Genomic DNA, 20,894 nt, shown 5'->3' on the forward strand with positions numbered 1-20,894 from the left:
GCGTCGGCTGCATCTTATATACCCCTGGCGCACTGACGTCTGGGAAGAAGGGACAGCAACCGATGCTGGGCCAAGACTTTGGAACTCTGGCAGACTGCGGGACCGCCTGACGGCAGGATAACCCAAGTGTGATGACTGCAGCAGTGTAACACGATGAACATCAACAAATCATTCATCAAGGCAACAATAATACAGCCTTCAACAACCAGGGTGTTACTGCTGCCAAGCACCATACGAAAAACAAGAGGAAAGCACACAACAAGAAATGGAGGTAAATAAACCACAGGACTGTGATATAGTACAGAACCATGCAATTGTAAAAAACATTGAAGGTGATTTTCTTATTTACAACTATTCATCCTTTTTGATACCTCCAATTGGTAGAACTTTTAGCAAAAGGTTTAACATTTATTCCTGCACAAAGCATGGACTTAGCTAAAACTATTGTGGACTTGAAAAGGTTTGTAAGAAAACTGAATTTAAATGTAAATTTAGGCAGTAACAATGCTGAACCTAACCCCCTTCTTTATACACAGCATGTTTAACCCTCCTCTATATGCAACATTACACACCAATTGAAAAAAAGTGTGCGAGCTTGACATTCGTGACATACAATAGAAAAACAGGACATAAGGGACACATGAGTAAAAATGAATGTGAGATTCTAAACTTATTAAAAACAGCTCAAGTAAGGGTGATGAAATGTGATAAAGGTGAGGGTTAGTATTTATGGACCTGGATGACTGAGGACAGAATAGAAAAATGACTAGACTCTGAAGCTTATGGGAACGCGTCTTTGAACCAGTTCAATATTGCTAACCAATGCATTAAAATGTACATTAACGACTTGTTTATAGAAGGGAAAATATATCTAGAAATGTATAATTATAGGAGCATTCTGGCTCCTTTGACACCACTCATCTTCAGAGTACCGAAGGTCCATAAAGATTTACAGAATCCTCCACTGAGACCAATTGTTGATAGAAGAAATTCCATCACCTATGCCAGTGCTAAAGTTGCAGACAGCATACTGAAGAAATATGTAGCAAATGAATACCAAATATGCAAGAACTCATGGTCATTTCTAGAGAAAATCAATTTACTTGAATACAATAACTATTACAACTTTCTAACAGTAGATGTGAAAGACCTCTATACTGCTTATCCCCCGCGCATTGGGTACTGAATGGGTATCTACCATGATGAAAAGGAAAGAGGCCTCCAATGCAGAAATACATCTAGTGGAGGAATTATTAGACATTATCTTGACCAACAATGTCATTTTTTTTCAAAAGGGAGTACTACTTACAGAAATCTGGAGTGACCATGGGTTCCCCATGAGGAGCCAGTTTCGCTAATTTAGTCATGGCCTACTGGGAGCATGAATATATTTTTGGTAACGTTGAAATGGCTAACCATATCTTTTTCTTTACCCATTACCTGGATGATATATTAAATGACAATCAAGGGAGACGTAACGGTAGCTAGTGAATTACTTTAATACCACTACTAACTTTTTACAATTCACATTTACTTATAATAACCAAGAAATCCCTTACTTGGTTATACTCCTTAGGAAAGTCAGGCAGAGAGAAGAGACTGCAAAAATATACAGAAAAAGCACATTCATATACCTTCAAGTGTTCACCCCTTTCACCAAAAATATAAATGGTGAAAGGGCAACTGGTACGAGCAGAGAGAATGGTAACCACTGACTTTAAATTAATACACTCATGTTCTAATTCTGAGCACATGGCTCAAAAGAGAGCCTATCCTACAACTTTATAGAACGAGTTAATAGAGGAAGTTACAATCAAAAGATCCACTGTTTTTTTATAAACCTATATTGGGGGGGGGGGGGGGCGAACAAACCCAAGATAATTTAGTAACCAGAGAAGCAACCCAAAATATTGATGCAGAAAACACGGCTAGAATTAATTTCAACACTGGACTTGTCAGAACGTTTAGCCCTGAAGCCAACAGTGTCAGAAACATGCTAAACAAAAATTGGAATTTATTACTGGACAACAGGGAAATAATGGGCAAACTAAGCCCAAGCCCCAAAATTATATTCAGGAAAGGGAAGAACTTGAAAAACTTATTGGAGGTTAGGAGAACCACCATAATTAAAAATCCTGAAATGTTTAAATGTCTTAGCTGTCCATACTGCAAACACATACTGCAAACACATACAGGAAGGACGAAATGTAGAAATTAATGGCAACATTTTGAAAAGCAGTAATAGATATAATTGCCAATGCAAAATGGTAGTTTATCTTGCTTTATGCCAACTATGTCCTTCCTTCTATGTAGGAAAGACAGAATGTAAACTAAAAGATAGGATTTACAAAACACACGTACAACATTTAAAAAACAAAACAGAGAATGCATTAGCTAAACATGCAAGTGCAAACCCTAACCAAACTTTCAAATTCTGGGTAATAGAACAAGTTTGCACCGACTCAAGGGGTGGACCCCTAACAGTAATTCTTGAACAGTTAGAATTAGTGTGGCAAATCCACTTGAACACACACATTACCCCGGGATTGAATGACATGTGCTCAATTCATTGCATGCTAAAATTGAAAAACTTGAGGAGATAAAAGTTCTAAAATATGCTCTAAAATATGTTTTAATATATGTGTTTTATAAAATGTTTTTCTAAATAATATTTTACATAGATTAAATAACGGAGACTTTTTATAATATTTTTATACCTACGTAACAACGAAGAATGACCTTGGATAGTGTTGTAGTGATGTTCCTTTAACAGCTCGCTACTGAACAATCACATAGGAGAACTGGGAGGGGTATTTAAAACTCTAATTGTACTGTTTTTTTGTATCTGAAGAAGTTCAAGTTTATATACTGGACGAAAAGCGATTTACTTTATCCATTAAATACAGTTACTTCATCTGGAGTCTACTGTTTTATTTGCCTGAACCAGTTGCCAGTGTTTCATTTTTGGATATTATCAAATGCTTTTTTTTGTAGTCAATCCATTCCATACTTAGATTCTTCCCCTTTTTATAGTTCTCCACTAGGACTATTTAACAACAAATGATCCTTTGTTCCATACGACTTTCTCTTATTGCCCTTTTGTTCTACTGCCATAATAAGAGTTTTCTTCTAAATGACTATAAACTCTGGTCGGCATCAATTCCCATGTATAGTTTATACGTCGTCGGAAGGCAAGTTATTGGTCTATAATTTTTAGGGTAGCTTGCAGGGTCACTCAAGTAGGAGCATTGTTTTTCCTGTTGTTCATCAGGTTGGTATCTGTTCAGGGTTTGCATATAAACAGTTCTTACTCGTGGCTAAATTTTCATGCAAAGGTGTTGACACTTTCAGCCAAAAGTTAAGTACTGCACCTGGACCCGGGGTTTTCCAATTAGAGGCTTTCCTTAACTTTGTTTCAATCTCTCTAGCTGTTACTTCATCCCATTTCATATCCTGTACCTTTAATCCTCTTATTCTATCTTTTACTTCTTCTATCCATTTAGCATCTTTGTTTTGTTCCACAGGATCTTCATAGATACTTCTCCAAAATGTATCTACTTCCTCTCTTTTTTGGCGGTCTTTCAATTCCTTTTACCTTATTTCCCAATTCTCTTCCTCTTTTTTATGACGGTCTTTCAATTCCTTTTACCTTATTTCCCAATTCTCTATAAAACTGTTTTGGGTCCTCAATAAATTGCTTATTTTGTACTTTTCCTTTATAATTATCTTCATATCTTCTAAGTTTTTCCACCTGTGCTGAAATTTTTAGTTTGCTATTTGCAGTGGTGCATGACAGATCCTGGTCTGTTCCGATACTGCGCATTGCTTTTACCACATCTATCTTTCTTAGTAATTTTATTGATCTGCTCCTTCTTGTATAGTCTTCCAACAGTGACACTTCTTGTCTTAGCTGCTTTACAGTTTTCTCTATTCGATATTTCCATGATGGTGTTCAATTTCTCCCCTTCCTTTCCCTTGCTACCTTGTGTTCTTGTGGTAAAATGTTACCAGTTTTTAAATTAGCAGCACAGTAATATATCCTAACATGCTGTAGAGCTAAAGAGATGTATTCCAAAGAAAACTACTTTGGAATATTCTTCCTCTCCACACTTCTCTTATACTATTCAAATGTAATCTGGACAAATGGATGGGTAATCACGCATTCACCCCTGATTTACCACCCTCGACCCCTATGGATAGTGGCAACAACCGTTTATCTCTGGGTTACTTGTACTTAAAACAAAGTGTAAAAACATCATGGAAATGTATGGTTAGGCTTCTAAAGATCCTCACAGATCGAGTAAGTACCTATGAACCTTTAATACCTATGGGCATTGATGTTGGTACCTGGCATAGCAAACCAGGAAAACTAATTAAACAGAATTATTTTGCCAGATCTGGCATTAAGAAAAGTGATGTTGTGAAGATATGTGAAGGCTGCCAGCCTAGCTAGATATAATTTTGTAGATAATTATAGGTCATTGTAAATATGAATATAATCCACAGGCTTGTCCTCTTAAAATGTAAGAAAACTGTGTTAAATGCTGAACTTCAAAAATGTGACCATGGTGCACTCTGCTGGAAGAAAACTGATAAGTCAAGCATGGCATAACTGATCTCAAAGCTCGGAGACTATGTCTGGACGGAGGCATTCCTTCTGTTGTTTTGAGACCAGAGTTAATTGCTAGATTTTACATATAAAGAAGTTATATACTCACCATAACGTTCATCTTAGTAGTTAGACTTCATTTGCCAGCAATCTGTGGGTTCCGGATCCGAGCTGGCAGTTTACCAAGCTAAAGATCCGAGCTCCAAGCTCCTCCCCCTTACCCATACTACACTACAACCTCCTTCCAATCATCAGATCGAATTTGTCACCCATTACGTGACAAACAACCTAAGACACCAAAAACCTGACCAAACACATACACCAAGCTTGTCAAACTCAGGACATTGAGCCCAAACACAGAAATAAACCACCAAGGTGTGGGGGAAGGAGGGAGGTTGGGAGGGAGGGAAGGTTGCTGACAAATGAAGTCTAAGTACTCAGATGGAACGTTATGGTGAGCACATAACTTCTTTATCTGAAGTAGTTAACTTCATTTGATCATCAACCTGTAGGACAGAGTCCCCAGCTACCCGAAATCTTGGAAGGACCTTAAGGAAGGATATTTCGAAGCACTGCAGAGCCAAAGGAAGCCTTTCCTCTAGACACCATATCTAGCTTATAATGAGTAATAAAAGTGAGAGAGAAGGCCCAAGTAGCTGCTGAACAAATATCATCCAGGGAAACTCTACACCAGAATGCAGCAGAAGTAGCCATAGAACGGGTAGAATGAGCATGAACCCCTTCTGGTTCTGGTAATCCAAGTTCTTTATATGCTTGCTTGTAAAATACAAAGCGAAATCCATTTAGCGAGAGTCACCTTTGAAAATGGTTTTCCTAAAAAGGGTTTAGCAAAAGAAACAAAAAGCTGATCAGATTTACGGAAGGGTTTGGACCTATGCAAGTAAAACCGTAACTGACTGCGAACATCCAGCAAATGAAGTTGGTATTCCTCCTTTATTTTGAATATTAGGGAAAATACAGGCAGATTAATAGACTGATTAATGTTGGACTCCAAAGCAACTTTAGGAAGAAAAGATGGGTTAGTCATGAGAGACACCCTATCCTTATGAAAAACTAGATATGGGGGTTTCATACATAGCGCTTGAAACTCCAACACTCTCTTGGCTGAAGTGACCGCTGCCAGGAAGGCGGTCTTCCACGACAAGAATTTCAAGTCAACTGATGCTGCGGGCTCAAACGGGGGAACAACTAAGGCCTGAAGAACAAATGTCAAATCCCACGGAGGGGAAAGATTTTTGAGTCAGAAGAAAAGCATCTTTAATAAAGGTCTTGCAAATTCTGGCAGCAGCTAGAGAACCTGAATTTTCCTCTAAGTGAAAATGGGATATAGCCACTAGCTGGACTTTCACTGTGGAAGAGCTGGCCCCTTGCTGGAAAATATGAAACAAAAAGTCTAACACCGCTAGAACTAGAGCGGTAAAAGGATCCAGATTTCTCTGAAAAGCCCAAATGGAAAAAAGTTTCCATTTACTACTGTAAACTTTTCTGGTAGAGGACTTGTGTGCCGCTACCAGAAATGGATTTAACTGGGGAAGAGATACCGGAAGTTCTGGCAACTAATGGAACTGGAACAACAAAGCTGTGAGCTTGAGGCTGTCCAGATTCAGCGGAGGAATTTCCGAGGGATGACAAATGAGATCAGGAATAGGATCCAAAATCCAGGGCGGAGCTAGAAGATGAGACCACAGGCAAGGTAACCAAACTTGACGAGGCCAGAATGGGGCTATGAGGATAACCCTGCTCCCCAACAGACGAGCTTTCTGTAAGAATTTTGTCATGAGAGGAAGCGGTGGATACGCATAAAGAAGATCAGGTAGCTAAGCATGGACATGAGTGTCTCTGGGGACTTCCCCCATTGGGGGAATCAGAGCAAAAATCTCACTGCTCTTCGCGTTGGACGGCGATGCAAAGAGATCGCAGCAAGCTGACCCCACCTGAGGAAGATCTGTTCCGCTACATAAGGGTTCAGAGACCACTCGTAAAGCAAAAGGACAGTCCTGCTCAATTTGTCTGCCAAAATGTTGGACCGACCCGGGATGTGCATTGCTATCAGAAAACAGATGGTGGACATCACCCATTCCCACACTCTCATGGCCTCTCGACAAAGTGGATAGGACCTACTTCCCTCCTGTTTATTGATGTACCAGACCTATGATCTATTGTCTGACTGGATCGCAACAGTTCCCAGAGGAAGAGAGGCATGAAGGGCCCTGCAACGCTAAAAGGACTGCTCTCATCTCTAGAACATTGATATGCAAAACGGTCTAGCTCGGGGTCCACGTGCCTTGGGACAGTCCTGCCCGAGCAATGCTCCCCCACCCTAAGCGTGAGGCATCCGTGGTCACTGTGGCTTGGGGCGGAGGCATAACAAAGGGGTGTCCTTCTCGCAGATCCTGGGATTGAAGCCACCATGAGAGAAGCTTTGCACACTTTGCTTAGAGGAATCGGAAAGTCTAGAGACTATATAGTAGAGACCACTGAACTTGTAACGTCCACTGCAACACTCTCATATGCAGAAGTGCACAAGGAACCAGATTTATAGCTGCTACCATGGACCCTAGGGCTCTCAGGACCAAGTCCGCTAGGGGTGCAGGAGTCTGAAGGATCGCCCAAGACATGAAGGGCCAAGCTGCGAAGTCTGTATGGGGTCAAAAATATCCTGGCCTGAAGAGAATCTATTCTTGCACCTATGAAGTCTAGAATTTGAACAAGTCGAAGAGAAGACTTCGAGGTTTATTGCAATACCCAGCCGAGTCGACAACTGAAGAAAAAAGTTTTCGGCTAGTACAAGTTGATGCCTGGTGGGGGCAGTGAGAAGCAAGTCGCCCAGGTACAGGAAGACCTGAATGCTCTGAAGCCTCAGGTGGGCCGCTACAACGGCCATGACCTTGGTAAACACCCTGGGGGCTGTGGTGAGACCAAAGGGTAGGACCCTGAACTGGTAGTGACTGGCTCCTAGCCAAAAGCGGAGGAACCTCCTGGATCGCCTACCCATCAGGATATGGTAATATACATCCTTGAGGTCTACCGAGCACATCCAATCTTCCTCCTGCAAGAATGGCAGGATGGACTGTAAAGTGACCATATGGAACTTCTCTTTTGCAACAGACAGGTTCACTGTGGATAGGTAGAAAATCGGCCTTAAGTCCCCGTCTTTTTTGGCACCAAAAAGAATCTGGAATAGATGCCTGATCCAGACTGGTCTGGGGGCACTAGCTGGATTGCTCTTTTGTCTATCGGCTTTTTTTATTTCCAAAGCTGCCGCCTCCATTTGAGTGGGTGGGACATCCGGGAGGTGCTTGCGGCTAGGGGACTGTTTATGAAAGGAACAGAATAGCCTCTGGATATTAATCGAAGCACCCAGGGACTCCCACTGGGCTAGGTGCCTTGAAAAACGCCCAACTGCCTCCAGAGAGGAGCAGTCTGGCAACCCCTCAGGGTTGTTGCACAGGCCAGGCGGAAAAAGGTACTCGTGACCCGAAGTTCTTCAGTCCCCCTCTGCCTCTAGGGGAGAAGGAGTCCGGAGCGTTCCGGGACTGCTGAGACTTCTGGAACCACAACTTATTTTGCCCTCGCTGGTTCCTGGAGAAGGACGTTTGAGGGTTGGAGAAGCAGATCCCAACGGCCAACAGCATTTTCCCATCCTTCTCGCTCTGAACTAGCGTATCTCAAGACGGTCTTCCCGAACAGGGTCGGACATTCAAAAGGGGCATTAACAAAGGACGCCTTGAAAGGTTCCGAAAAATCGCAAAGCCAGAGCCAGGCATGACACCTCATGGCAATACCGGACCCGGCTGCTCTAGCAGCTCCCTCAGTGGCATGAACGAGTAGACACATGGACGTATTCTAAACAGACTTGAGAGTGGCCACGAGCCAAGAATGTCTGTTTATCCTTGGCCAAAATGGACTCCAGGGGAGACTCCACATACTCCTTCACAAGGTCACGCTGCAGTCTAATTACATGGGCCATGTAATTCAGCGCCCTTATAACAAAGGTAGCTGAAGCAAACATCTGCTTTCCAAGACTATCCATCGCACTAGACTCCTTGTCAGGAGGATGGACCAAGGAACTTTCCTGGGACAGTTCCTTTTTGGTGGCCGCCGCCAACACCATGGCTTCAACTGGGGAACCCTTACTTCAAGTGGGCTTGTCAGCAGGAGTGCTCAATACTTTGGCCATTTGAGTATTGGCTCTACAGTGTCCAATTCCTTCCAAGCTCTGGTGGTAATGAGGTCCACCAGAGGGTCAGCCGGGGGGGATACCCAAGAGGTAGATGGGTCTGCGAACACCTCCAGAAATACAGACTCGTCCGAGGAAGGTTTCTGGGCAGACCAGCCCCCCGGCAAAGAATTTCCATTAAGTCAGGGGGCGATCTGGGGGAACCTTCCCCTTCCTCCAAGTCGGTATCCTCAGTGAGAGACTCGGGGAGTCCATGTGCCTCCTCTAGCACTGGCATTTGTGAGGGGCCTCCTCGGGGGGACTCTCTGGGGAGGGCTCACAAAACAGTCTCATATTCCTCAAGGGGAACCATCTGGGGCATATCAGACACAGGCTGTCCCTGGGAGGACTGGAGGATGGAAGACAAACTCAGTTGTGAAGGAGCAGGGGCGAACTCCGTGGAAAGAGTGAGGGGTCTCAATCTGTCAGAGAGAACCCTCTCCACAACGTCGAAAGCCGAAGAGGAACCGGCTTCCCTGAAACTGGTGGGGTGGGTAGCCGTGCCCCTCGGATCCAACCAGGGGATCGGAGCAGAGACTGGAACAGCCGAACCCAGGGAGATGGTATGCCCCGACCACAGTGGGCCAACGACACACTCATCACTTCGGATCCTATGCCCAGATCTTGGCTCAGAGAGCTCGGATCAGACAGGCTCGAGGGCATGGCTAGTGTCGAGGTTGGAGGAACCATCGGCGCTGACCCCCTGACTCCAGGGCTCCTCGGATCCATGGACTCCGAAACCTAAAGGTGGCTCGGAGAAGGAGCTATTGGGGCAAATGTCGGAGCCAAACTCCCCGCTATGGCTGGGAGGGGGGGCCAGCAACACTCCCATCTGCAATGGAGTTTGCAGGAACCTTATCATCCAGTCTATGTCAGCTTCAGAGAAGCTCCTTGTGGATTTTGAGGATGCCACCTACACCGGCTGGGAGGGCCGATGAGAGGACAACCTCAAAGCGGGACAAGCCTCCGGCAAGAAGCATGGAGAATGAAGCAGAGGGGAAGACGGCCTACCAACTTTTTCTGGAGTAGAGACCACTTTAGCAGGGGGGGGGACGGATCAGAGTCCTCTTGCGATCTGTGTCTCTCTCTCTCTCTCTCCTTTTCTTTGTGTTTGTCCTTCCTGGCCTCTCTCTCCCTGTTTGGAGGCGGGAGTGTGAGTCCCGGACAGGGGGAGAGGGCTGGAAGCCTGAGTAGTCACAGCCGTGGCAGACGAAGATGCTGCAGAAAAGGTGGTTGATTCTGCAGGTGAAAGATCCACCAGAATCAGCTTGGTCCTGTGACCCCGCAGGGCCCGGGGGTTGAATGCTGCACATATCTTGCAGCCCAATGTTAGTTGAGGAACCCCTAGACAAACTAAACACAGAGTGTGACCATCGGCTGGTGACAGTTTATGGCCACACTCTATGCACTTAGAAAATGCCGGCTTTTGAGTTTCCGACACATCCTCACAAACTAGGCTAAGTAGCCAAGCACACACACAAACTTTTTTTCTTTTTGACGCAAAACCCGAGGATAAAGTGAGGAAAGGGATCAAATGTTTTAACACTCAGACAAACCACACAGACTGAATAGTTAGCTGAATAACCTAACTATACCTGCCTGGAGCTCAAGAATCCCCTGCTGGCGAAGCCGCGGCAAACGAGATCTGGGGATTGGAAGGAGGTTGCAGTTTAGTATGGGTAAGGGGGAGGAGCTTGGATCTTTAGCTTGTTAAGCTGCCGGCTCAGATCTGTATTGGATCCGGAACCCACAGGTTGATGATCAAATGAAGTTAACTACTTCAGATATAATGTCTTTTACTGCTGTAGTTTCCTGGGCAGGTGCAAGATCAAAAAAATGTTAAAACGGAGTTTCTGTTAGCCAGGGAACCAGAGAAGAATGATGTAATCTAAAATGAGTCAGCAGTGATGTATTATTTTTAAGATTTTTGCACACAGAGAGAGAATCAGAGCATTTTGGATTTTATCTGAAGAACTGACCACTCACCAGTACTCTGCCTTTGCTCTATATGCAAGTTTATTTAGAACTGTGATTGCTCTTAGATTTAGATAATTTAGTTAGATTTAGTCTAGCGGTTTTCTATATTTAAGTCAGACTATTCTGCAGTATTACTTTAAGCATTTTCCTGTGATTTCTTAACTCTTGACTAACACTGTGTTGAATTGAGAAGATTTGTCTTGTGTTATTTATTTACTATTATTAAATATTTTTAAACCTTTCAACTGTGGCTGTACCAGGTGGGTGCACCCTGGTTTCCCAGTGAACTTGTCCCCAAACTCATGTAACACTGCTTGGATTTCTCGAACCTGGGTAGGAGATAGCTGCTGGGACATTGCTACCCCTGCCACTGAGGTGTCAGTCCGAGCCTCACTGAGATCAGTCACCAGATCTCCCTCAGACTCCTCCTGCAATCCACTGCAAATATTCAGCACAAGGGCCTCCCTATCAAGGTAAGGTTTCATCATGTTAACATGGTATAATTTGTGCCCTTGCCTCCGACCTAGCAGTTCTACCATCACTTTCCTTTCTTGCCACCTTGTAGGATCCTTTCCAGGCTGCTTGCAGTTTACATCTGACAGGAATGAGAACCATTACCTACTGCCCTACAGCATACACTCTAGCTCGTGCATTCCAGTCATACCAGTCCCTTTTCTGTTTGGCTTCTGCCAGGTTCTCCTGGCAAAGCCCATAAATTCCCTGAGCCTTGTCCTGAGGTTTAGAACATATGCCACAACAGACTCCTTGGGAGATTCACACTCCCCTTCCCACTCATCTCGAATTAAGTCTAGAAGTCCCCTCATCCTATGCCCATAAAACAAATCAAAGGGTGAAAAACCTGTGGATTCCTGGGGAGCCTCTCTGTAAGCAAACAGATGGGGCAAATATTTATCCCACTCCCCTCTTAACTGGTCTGCAAAATGCCCATAGCATTGACTTGATTGTAGAGTTTAACCGCTCAACAAGACCATTAGTCTGGAGATGGTAGGGGGGGGGGGTCTTCAGGTGCTTCACCCCACAGTACTTCCACAGACAAACCAGCAGGTCTGACAGGCAACTGGCACCTCTGTCAGTATTTCTTCTGGGAAGCCTACGCTGCTGAAAATCTCTAACCAAGCATTTGCCACCTTTTCTGCCTCAATAGAGGTTAAAGCCACTGCCTCAGGGCATCTTGTAGTATAATCTACTACCACTAGGATATACCTTTTCCATGTGGAACTTGGGGTACTCAGAGGCCCTCAGGGGTCCACTGTCTAGACAGTCACCCTTTGTCCCAGTATACAGATTCCCCCTTCCCTTGAGAATCAGGTGCCTCACTAGCTACCTGCCTCAGGCCTTGCAAAGTAGGGTCTGAGAGCAGAGCCCATCTCAACTCTCTCTTTGTAACCCTTCCCAGCTCCCCTTCCACAGAAAGTCTGGCATCCTCTGACAGCGGTGTCTCACTGCCAGCCTGGGTACTACAATTCACCTCTACCTTTGCAGTCACTCTGTCCAAGGGAACATCAGCACCCACAAGTAGCTATGGCTCACCTTCAGTCTCACTGCTACAGTGTAGCTCCCTTCCTGAAGTAACCAGCTCACCAGTCTGGCTGCAAGTATGAGGTCTGACTGGCTCTCCCCATGCTACCAGACACACATGCTTGTAACTGCATAAACACACAATACTGCCTCATCAAAAACTTTCCCTATCAGGACATCTGCAGGATGGTAGTTTCGTACCCGTTGTCTCAAGACAACCTACTATTGGCATTTTGTTCTTCCCACTTACTGGCTCTCTCACCTTTTTTGTTCCCCACCCTGGCTCCGTGGACATCTATATGCCACATGGCCTCACTGGTTGCATTCAAAGCATTTAACCCTAGGTCCTGGACATGTACCTGGACTAGTGACTTCCCCTACTACTGGCAGATTCTATTGGAGAAGTCTGGGCTGCCCACCATGGGTTCCTTTAGACCCATGAGCAGTACTGGGGGTCCCTTTCCTGTGCAGGGATGCCCCGCTTGCTAGATATAGGTCTCCCTTCTTCCCCAACTCATCTGAAGTAGCACATGGTCTACCAGCTAACCAGATCCTCATGTCCTCAGATAAAGTACTAAGGGCTTGCTCCCTCACCAAAAGATCTGCTAGCCCTTCAAAAGGGATGACCTGACATCCACTCACCCACCTATGAAAATAAGTGCTCAGTTCAGCAACATATTCACACACACACACTCTTTTGCCTTGCGTCTTTGCTCACAACTTTTTCCTATAAGTTTCAGGTGTTAGCTTAAAAAAATTCAAACAGACAATTCTTAACAGCAGTATAATCCAAACAAATTGCGATCAGAAAGTTTAGAAAACACAGTTACACCTTTACCATGGAGTAGGGGGGGGGTCAGAAACCATAACTGAGCCTTTGGTCACCATCATACTGTTTACATTACCCTCTCAAACATATGCACGAAACTATCAAAATTATCCCCCTTTGTAAACTGCGGAAGAAATTTACTGACCTTTTGTGCTTCTGGGGTCCAGTTACTCCCTTCCCCATTACCTTCAGGACTCTGGAAAAGAATCAGCATCTCCTTTTCATGCTGCATCTGCCAGGCGTAGCAGTTTCTCATTCTCCTCAACCTGGAGACGTCTCAGTTTCTCTGCTGCTTCTGTTTCCAAACGTCTGGCCTCCAACTCCAGTCGCTTTAGCTCCAGATGGATTTTTAAGTCCTCTGCAGAAAGGTTGAGCTGTCTATTTTCTGAGTGTTGTACACCTCCACTGCCAGTCTGATAGTCCTCCTGATTGCTGTTTACTGATGCAGCTGTGACCAAAACTGAAATGATGTCTGCCTTAGTCAGGTTTCCATGCACCAGTCCCTTAGCCTGGCACATCTCAGCCAAATGGCTCCTTGACAGCTTGCCATACTCCTCTGCTGACATGACTGCCTGCTCTCCCTGACTAAGCTAACAAAAGAAATAAAACAATTGTGATCTGAACTCTTAATATTCACTGTGTGGCTGATTTAGAGTACAAAAACACCTCCAGTAATCACTGTACACAAGCTACAGGAATTCACTATCCACAACACTACAAGCCAGTTGCCAACCAGTTAATATGTGGTGTGGAAATCCCACCACTGCCAAAAAATTAATATGGGACGCCGTGCACTGGCCCAGCAATCAATGAGCCTCAATCCTCACCACTAACACCAGTGAGGGGCGTCCACATTGGGAAGGATAACAAATGCATACACAGTAAAGTACAATTTCCCTTAAGAGCACACAGAGATCACAGTCTGGGGCTGGTTTCTCCCTTTCTCTCCAGATCCCCAATAAGACTCCCCACTGGCACAGGTATACAGTCCAGATCTCAGTCTAGTGGTAAAGCTAAAACCTCCAGCACCCCCTCTGTCCAACCAGTGCTTCGTGTCCCTGCCCAAGTAGCTGACAAACACACACTGAGATAAGAGTTGCATACAACCACATAGACACTCCTGGGGAAAGCTGGCACATGTTCCCCAGCTATGCCACTTCCTAACAGTCTATAAGGTAGTACCAGCTGCCACCAACCACTAATATCAGCTACTAAAAAGGCCCTTACCAAACAGTGTCCAATCATTACCGTGCAATATTATTATCCAAACAGCAAGTGTGACCCAAGGCTAAAGCTATTGGAGTGGCTTGGCCAGTATCACTATATACATGCAATGTATTCTAGAGCTTAAATGATATCTACACAAAACAGCCACAGTTGAAAAGTTTAAAATATTTAACAAATAATAAACACAAGACAATACTTCTCACTACACAGTGCTAGTCAAGAGTTCAGAGATCACAAGAAAATGCTTAAAATAATACAGTAGAATACTTCGGACATCAATACAGAAAAACAGCTAGACTAAACTTACTATTTTATATCCAAGAGAGTTGTAGTAACTACAGAGGGATTAAATTGAACAGGTCACAGCATGAAGTTATGGGAAAGAGTAGTGGAAGCTAGGTTAAGAAGGGACGTGATGATTAGTGATCAGCAGTATGTTTTTTTGCTGGGAAAGAGCATTACAGATGCGATGTTTGCTCTGAGAGTGTTGATGGAGAAGTATAGAGAAGGTCAGAAGGCGTTGCATTGTGTTTTTGTAGACTTCAAGAAAGCCTATGACAAGGTGCCTAGAGAGGAGTTGTGGTATTGTATGAGGAAGTCAGGAGTGTCAGAGAATTATGTAAGAGTGGTACAGGATATGTACGAGGGTAGTGCGACAGCGGTGAGGTCTGCGGTGGGAGTGAGGGATGTGTTTAAGGTGGAGGTGGGATTACATCAAGGATCAGCTCTGAGCCCTTTCTTATTTGCAATGGTGATGGACAGGTTGACAGACGAGATCAGACAGGAGTCCCAGTGGACTATGATGTTTGCAGATGACATTGTGATCTATAGTCAGAGTAGGGAACAGGTGGAGGAGACCTTGGAGAGATGGAGATGTGCTCTAGAGAGAAGAGGAAGGTCAGCAGGACTAAGAATGTGTGTGTGTGAATAAGAGGGAGGATAGAGGAATGGTGAGGATGCAGAGAGTAGAGGTGGCAAAGGTGGATGAGTTTAAATACTTGGGATCAATAGTTCAGAGTAATGGTGAGTGTGGAAGAGAGGTGAAGAAGAGAATACAGGCAGGATGGAATGGGTGGAGAAGTGTGCCAGGAGTGATTTGTGACAGACGAGTACAAGTAAGAGTGAAAGGGAAGGTCTACAAGAGGGTAGTGAGACCAGCTATGTTATATGGGTTGAAGACAGTGGCATTGACAAAAAGGCAGGAGTCAGAGCTGGATGTGGCAGAGTTAAAGAAGTTAAGATTTGCACTGGGTGCAACGAGGGTGGACAGGATTAGAAATAAGTATATTAGAGGGTCAGCCCAGGTTGGAAGGTTTGGATATAAAGCTACAGAGGTAAGATTACGTTGGTTTGGACATGTGCTGAGGAGGGATACAGAGTACATTGGGAAAAAGATGCTAAGGATGAAGCTACCAGGTAACAGGAAAAGAGGAAGGCCTAATATAAGGTTTATGGATGTGGTGAGAGAGGACATGCAGGTGGTTGGTGTGACAGAGCAAGACGCAGAGGGCAGAAAGAAATGGAAACAGATGATCCGCTGTTGCAACCCCTAACGGGAACAGCTGAAAGATGATGATGATGATCTAAGAGCAAACACAGTTCTAAATAAACTTGCACATAGAACAAAGAGTACTGGTGAGTTGTTATCAGCTAGAGACAAAATCCAAAATGCTCTCTCTCTCTGAAAAAGTTCTTTAAACTGACAATGCATCCTGCCGACTCATTTTAGATGACATCATTCTTAACAATTGTCTGGTTTCCCAGACTAACAGAAACTGTACATTTACATTTCTTAGTAAGCTTGCACCTGGTCAGAAAACCACAGCAATTAAAGACATTATGTAAAATCTAGCAATTATCTCTGGTCTCAAAACAAAAAAAAAAATCTGCTGGTTCAGACACCATGGCTCTGAGCCCCGAAATCAAAAAGTCACAAAATGCTCGACTTATCAGCTTTCTTACAGCAGAGTGCACGGTTACATTTTTGCAGGTCACATTTAAGAGAACAAGCCTACGGCTTTTATTAATATTTACAAAGACACAGAATTATCTACAAAATTCTATTTAGCTAGGCTGGCAGCCTTCACATATCTTCACACAAGATACCCAATCTTTTAGCACTTCCTTGGCCACCCAATTCTCATTGAAATTCCTTGTTGAGTCCAAACTGCAGCGCCTTACCTTTTTTTTTTTTTTTTTTTTTTAACTTGTAACTTGAAACATATTCTGGCTGTCCATAAAATACTTTTATTTAGATACAAGTTTAAATCTTTGACATCTTTAAGATTTCCGATCTTGGCTTACAATCACCTGCATATCTGCAGCCCCAAATTTTTTTTGGACATAGGCAAACCAGCAAACATTGCATTAAACAAAACAGGTCTGAAAAACTTGACCCTTTTAGAACTCCCTTATTAATAGGTAACCACCCAGACGACTTTGCTTTAAATTTAACATGTTGTTCCTGCTCTGTTAATTTTATTATCCAGTTCAAGAAATAAGAAGTTATGTACTCACCATAACGTTCCATCTGAGTAGGTAGCTTCATTTGTCTGCAACCTGTGGGTCTTGGATCCGATATCGGATCAGAGCTGGCAACTTGTTTCAAGCGAATGGATCCAAGCTCCTAGCTCCTCCCCTCACCCATAATCCCCTGCTAACCCTCCATGACCTCAGATCAAGTTTGCCCGTCAATAAATACCCAAAAACGGGTATCCAACTAAAAAAAGATCCTAAGGCAGCCAGGGGGAAGGAGGGGGGGATGGTTGCAGTCAAATGAAGCTACCTACTCAGATGGAACGTTATGGTGAGTACATAACTTCTTAATCTGAAGTAGGGAGTTCATTTGTCAGCAACCTGTGGGACAGAGTCCCCAGCTACCTGAACCTTGGGTGGCCATCATGGAAGGATATTGCGAAGCACCGCAGAGCCAAAGGATGCTCTCCCTCTAGAAATCACGTCCAGTTTGTAGTGGTTAATAAAGGTATGAGATGAAGCCCAAGTGGCTGCCGAACAAATATCATCCAATGGAACTCTAGACTTGAAGGCCGCAGAAGTAGAGATGGAACGAGTGGAATGTGCAGGAACTCCTTCCGGTGCAGGTCTCCCAGAGGCTTGGTACATTGAGAAATCCAGCGTGAGAGAGATACTTTTGATATTGCTTTCCCCAAATTAAATTTGGCAAAGGAAACGAACAGCTGGTCGGATTGTCTATGACCAGCTGTTCTATGAATATAAAAGCGAAGCTGCCTATGAACATCTAATGAGTGCAGCTTGTACTCCCCTTTATTCTGATATTTAGGGAAGAAAACCGGTAAATTTATGGATTGATTTATGTTGGTTTCTGATGCTATCTTGGGAAGAAAAGAGGGATTGATCCTGAGGTACACTCTGTCTGGGTGAAAGATCAAATAAGGAGGCTTCACAGAAAGAGCTTGAAGCTCCGAAACTCTTTTTGCTGAAGTGATGGCTACAAGGAATGCTGTTTTCCAGGACAAGAATTTGAGATCTACTGAAGCAGCGGGTTCAAAAGGTGGAGCAGTCAAGGCTTGAAGAACTAATGAAAGATCCCACGGTGGTACGGCTTCTTTTATAGAGGTCTAAGCAAGAAGGTGCCCTTGAGAAAGGGTTTACACAACTTGGCCGACATCAAAGGCCCTGTATCATGTCCCACATGGTAATGTGAAATGGCTGCCAATTGCACTTTGACAGTTGAACAACTAGTGCCTTCCTGAAAAAGTTCGGTTAGGAAGTCTAATATGGACGGAAGAGGAGCCGTAAAGGGATCTAGATCATGATGCTCCGCCCAGATGGAGAAACGTTTCCATTTACTGCGGTACACTTTCCTGGTGGAGGGCTTATGCGCTGCCACAAGGATGGCTTTGACTGGTGAAGAGATACCGGGAGTCCTAACTAGGAGTGGAACTGGAGCAACCAAGCTGTCAGTTTCAGATTGTCCAGGTTTGGGGTCGGTAAGTTCGACGGATGGGAGATTAGATCCGGACTGGGATCCAGAATCCAAGGAGGATTCACTAGGTGAGACCACAGGTAAGGGAACCAAATTTGCCGAGGCCAGAATGGGGCAATGAGGACCATCCTGCTCCCCAACCGCGAGGCTTTCTGTAAGAGGAGTTGCAGCATCAGGGGTAGAGGAGGATAGGCATAAAGTAGACCGGGTGGCCAAGCATGCACCAGAGCGTCTCTTGGAGTTTCCCCTGGAGGGGGAATCAGAGCGAAGAAATTGCCGCATTTGTTGTTTGAGGGAGACGCAAAAAGATTGCAGCAGGGTTGCCCCACATATTGCGAATATCTGCTTCGCTACTAGTGGATTGAGACACCACTCGTACGGGGTAAGAAGGGTGCGACTGAGTTTGTCCGCTAGGATGTTGGTCCGTCCCGGAATGTGCATTGCAATCAGAAAGCGGTTGGAGGAGAATGCCCATTCCCACACTCTCATGGCTTCATGGCATAGAGGGTAAGATCTGCCCCCCCCCCGTTTGTTGATGTACCAGACAACCGACATGTTGTCCGACTGAATTGCAATCGTTCCTATGGGGAGGAGATCCTGAAGTGCTTGCAACGCGAACAGCACCGCTCTCATCTCCAGAACGTTGATATGCAGGGAGGTCTCTGTGTCGTTCCATGTGCCTTGGACCGTCCTGCCTGAATAATGCCCCCCCACCCGAGGCGGGAGGCATCCGTGGTCACTGTGGCGAGAGGGGGAGAGGTGCAGAAGGGACGGCCCGTATGGAGGTCCGAAGGAAGTTTGGAGCCACCATAATAGAGCCCTCCTGCAAGCCTTGCTGATAGCAATGGGGTGATGAAGAGGAAGGGATAGAAAGGACCATTGCACTAGAAGTGTCCATTGCAGTACCCGCATGTTCAGACGGGCGCAAGGAAGGAACGTAATCGCTGCCGCCATGGAGCCTAGTGCCCTCAGGACCAATTCCGCTGGTGAAGTCTCTGATTGGAGGATAGCCCGCACATGGAGTTGCAAATTCCGGATTCTCTCAGAAGTTAGAAAGGCTCGTAGCTCTCTGGTGTCTATTCTGGCTCCTATGAATTCTACGACTTGTGTCGGGGCCAGAAGGGATTTGTCGGCATTGATGTTGATGCCTAACTGTGGGGCTAGGCAGAGAAAGAAATCTCTGGCTGAGCAAAGTAGATGCCTTGTTGGGGCGGTCAGGAGCCAGTCGTTCAGGTACGGAAAGACCTGTATTCCCTGGAGTCTCAGGTGGTCCGCAATCACTGCTAATACCTTGGTGAACACCCTGGGGGCTGTGGTGAGGCCAAAGGGAAGGACCCTGAAATGGTAGTGACTGGCTCCCAGCCGGAAGCGGAGGAACCTCCTGGATAGTCTGTCCATTAGAATGTGGTAGTAGGCATCCTTGAGGTCTATAGAGCACATCCAATTGTTCTCCCTTAGAAGGGGGAGAATAGATTGAAGAGTGACCATTCGGAATTTTTCCTTGGTTACTGACAGGTTCAAGCGGGAAAGGTCTAGGATCGGTCTCAAGTCCCCCCGTCTTTTTTGGCACCAAAAAGAACATGGAGTAGAACCCTAATCCGAGCTTGTCTTGGGGGACGGGCTGGATGGCTCTTTCTTAGCAGCTACAGAATTTCTGCGGCTGCGGCCTCCCTCTGACCAGGTGGTACATCGGGGAGGTTCTTGAATTTGGGGACATGGAGTAATGGTATTTTGTACTTTCTGGATATAATGCGAAGCACCCAGCGGTCTGTCGTGATGGACTCCCATGCCGCTAGGTGCTCCGAGAAGCGCCCCCCGACTGCCTCCAGAGTGGAGCAGCCGGGCAACCCTTCAGGACTGCTGCGTGGGCCGTTCAGAGAAAGGTTCTCTGGACCCAAAGTTTCTCGGAGCCCCTCTGCCCCTGGGGCGGCATCCTCCCCGTCCTCCTCTGCCACGGAAGGACTGGTTGTCCTGAGCGGGTTGGGAATGTTGTGATTTCCGGAACCACATCTTCTTCTGACCCTTTTGGTTCTTCGAAAAGGACCGATGGGGAGCAGAGAAGCGGACTCTGACGGCAGACAACGTCTTCCCGTCTTTCTCACTCTGGACAAGTGTCTCGCGAACCGTTTTGCCAAATAGGGCAGAACCATCGAAAGGGGCATTCGCAAGAGACGCTTTAAAAGGCTCCGCAAAGTCACAATGACGGAGCCAGGCCTGACGTCTCATGACTAGGCCTGCTCCGCTAGCCCTAGCGGCTCCCCCTGTGGCATGGGACAACAGCCGCATAGAGGTATTTGAAATTGATCTCAGAGTGGCCATTCGGGTGGAGTACAATTGCTTGTCATCCGCCGACATGGACTCAGGAGGGGAGGCAGCGTATTCTTTGATAAGATCCCGCTGCATCCTGATGACATGTGCCATATAGTTCAGAGACCTTACCGAGAAGGTCGCTGAACTAAAAACTCGCTTCCCTAAGTGGTCCATCGAGCGGGACTCCTTGCTCGGT

At 45.3% G+C, this 20,894-nt stretch overlaps 1 protein-coding gene across 1 annotated transcript in view; it reads right to left on the reverse strand.

Moving 5' to 3' along the window:
* The window catches only part of TAF5 (TATA-box binding protein associated factor 5), a gene marked incomplete in the record, with an annotated part of 1,092,036 nt that overhangs the window by 1,019,526 nt on the left and 51,616 nt on the right, over positions 1-20,894 (reverse strand).

The sequence above is a fragment of the Protopterus annectens genome, chromosome 14.part0 (assembly GCF_019279795.1).
Source record: "Protopterus annectens isolate FY-2018-M chromosome 14.part0, PAN1.0, whole genome shotgun sequence".
Taxonomy (NCBI): domain Eukaryota; kingdom Metazoa; phylum Chordata; order Ceratodontiformes; family Protopteridae; genus Protopterus; species Protopterus annectens.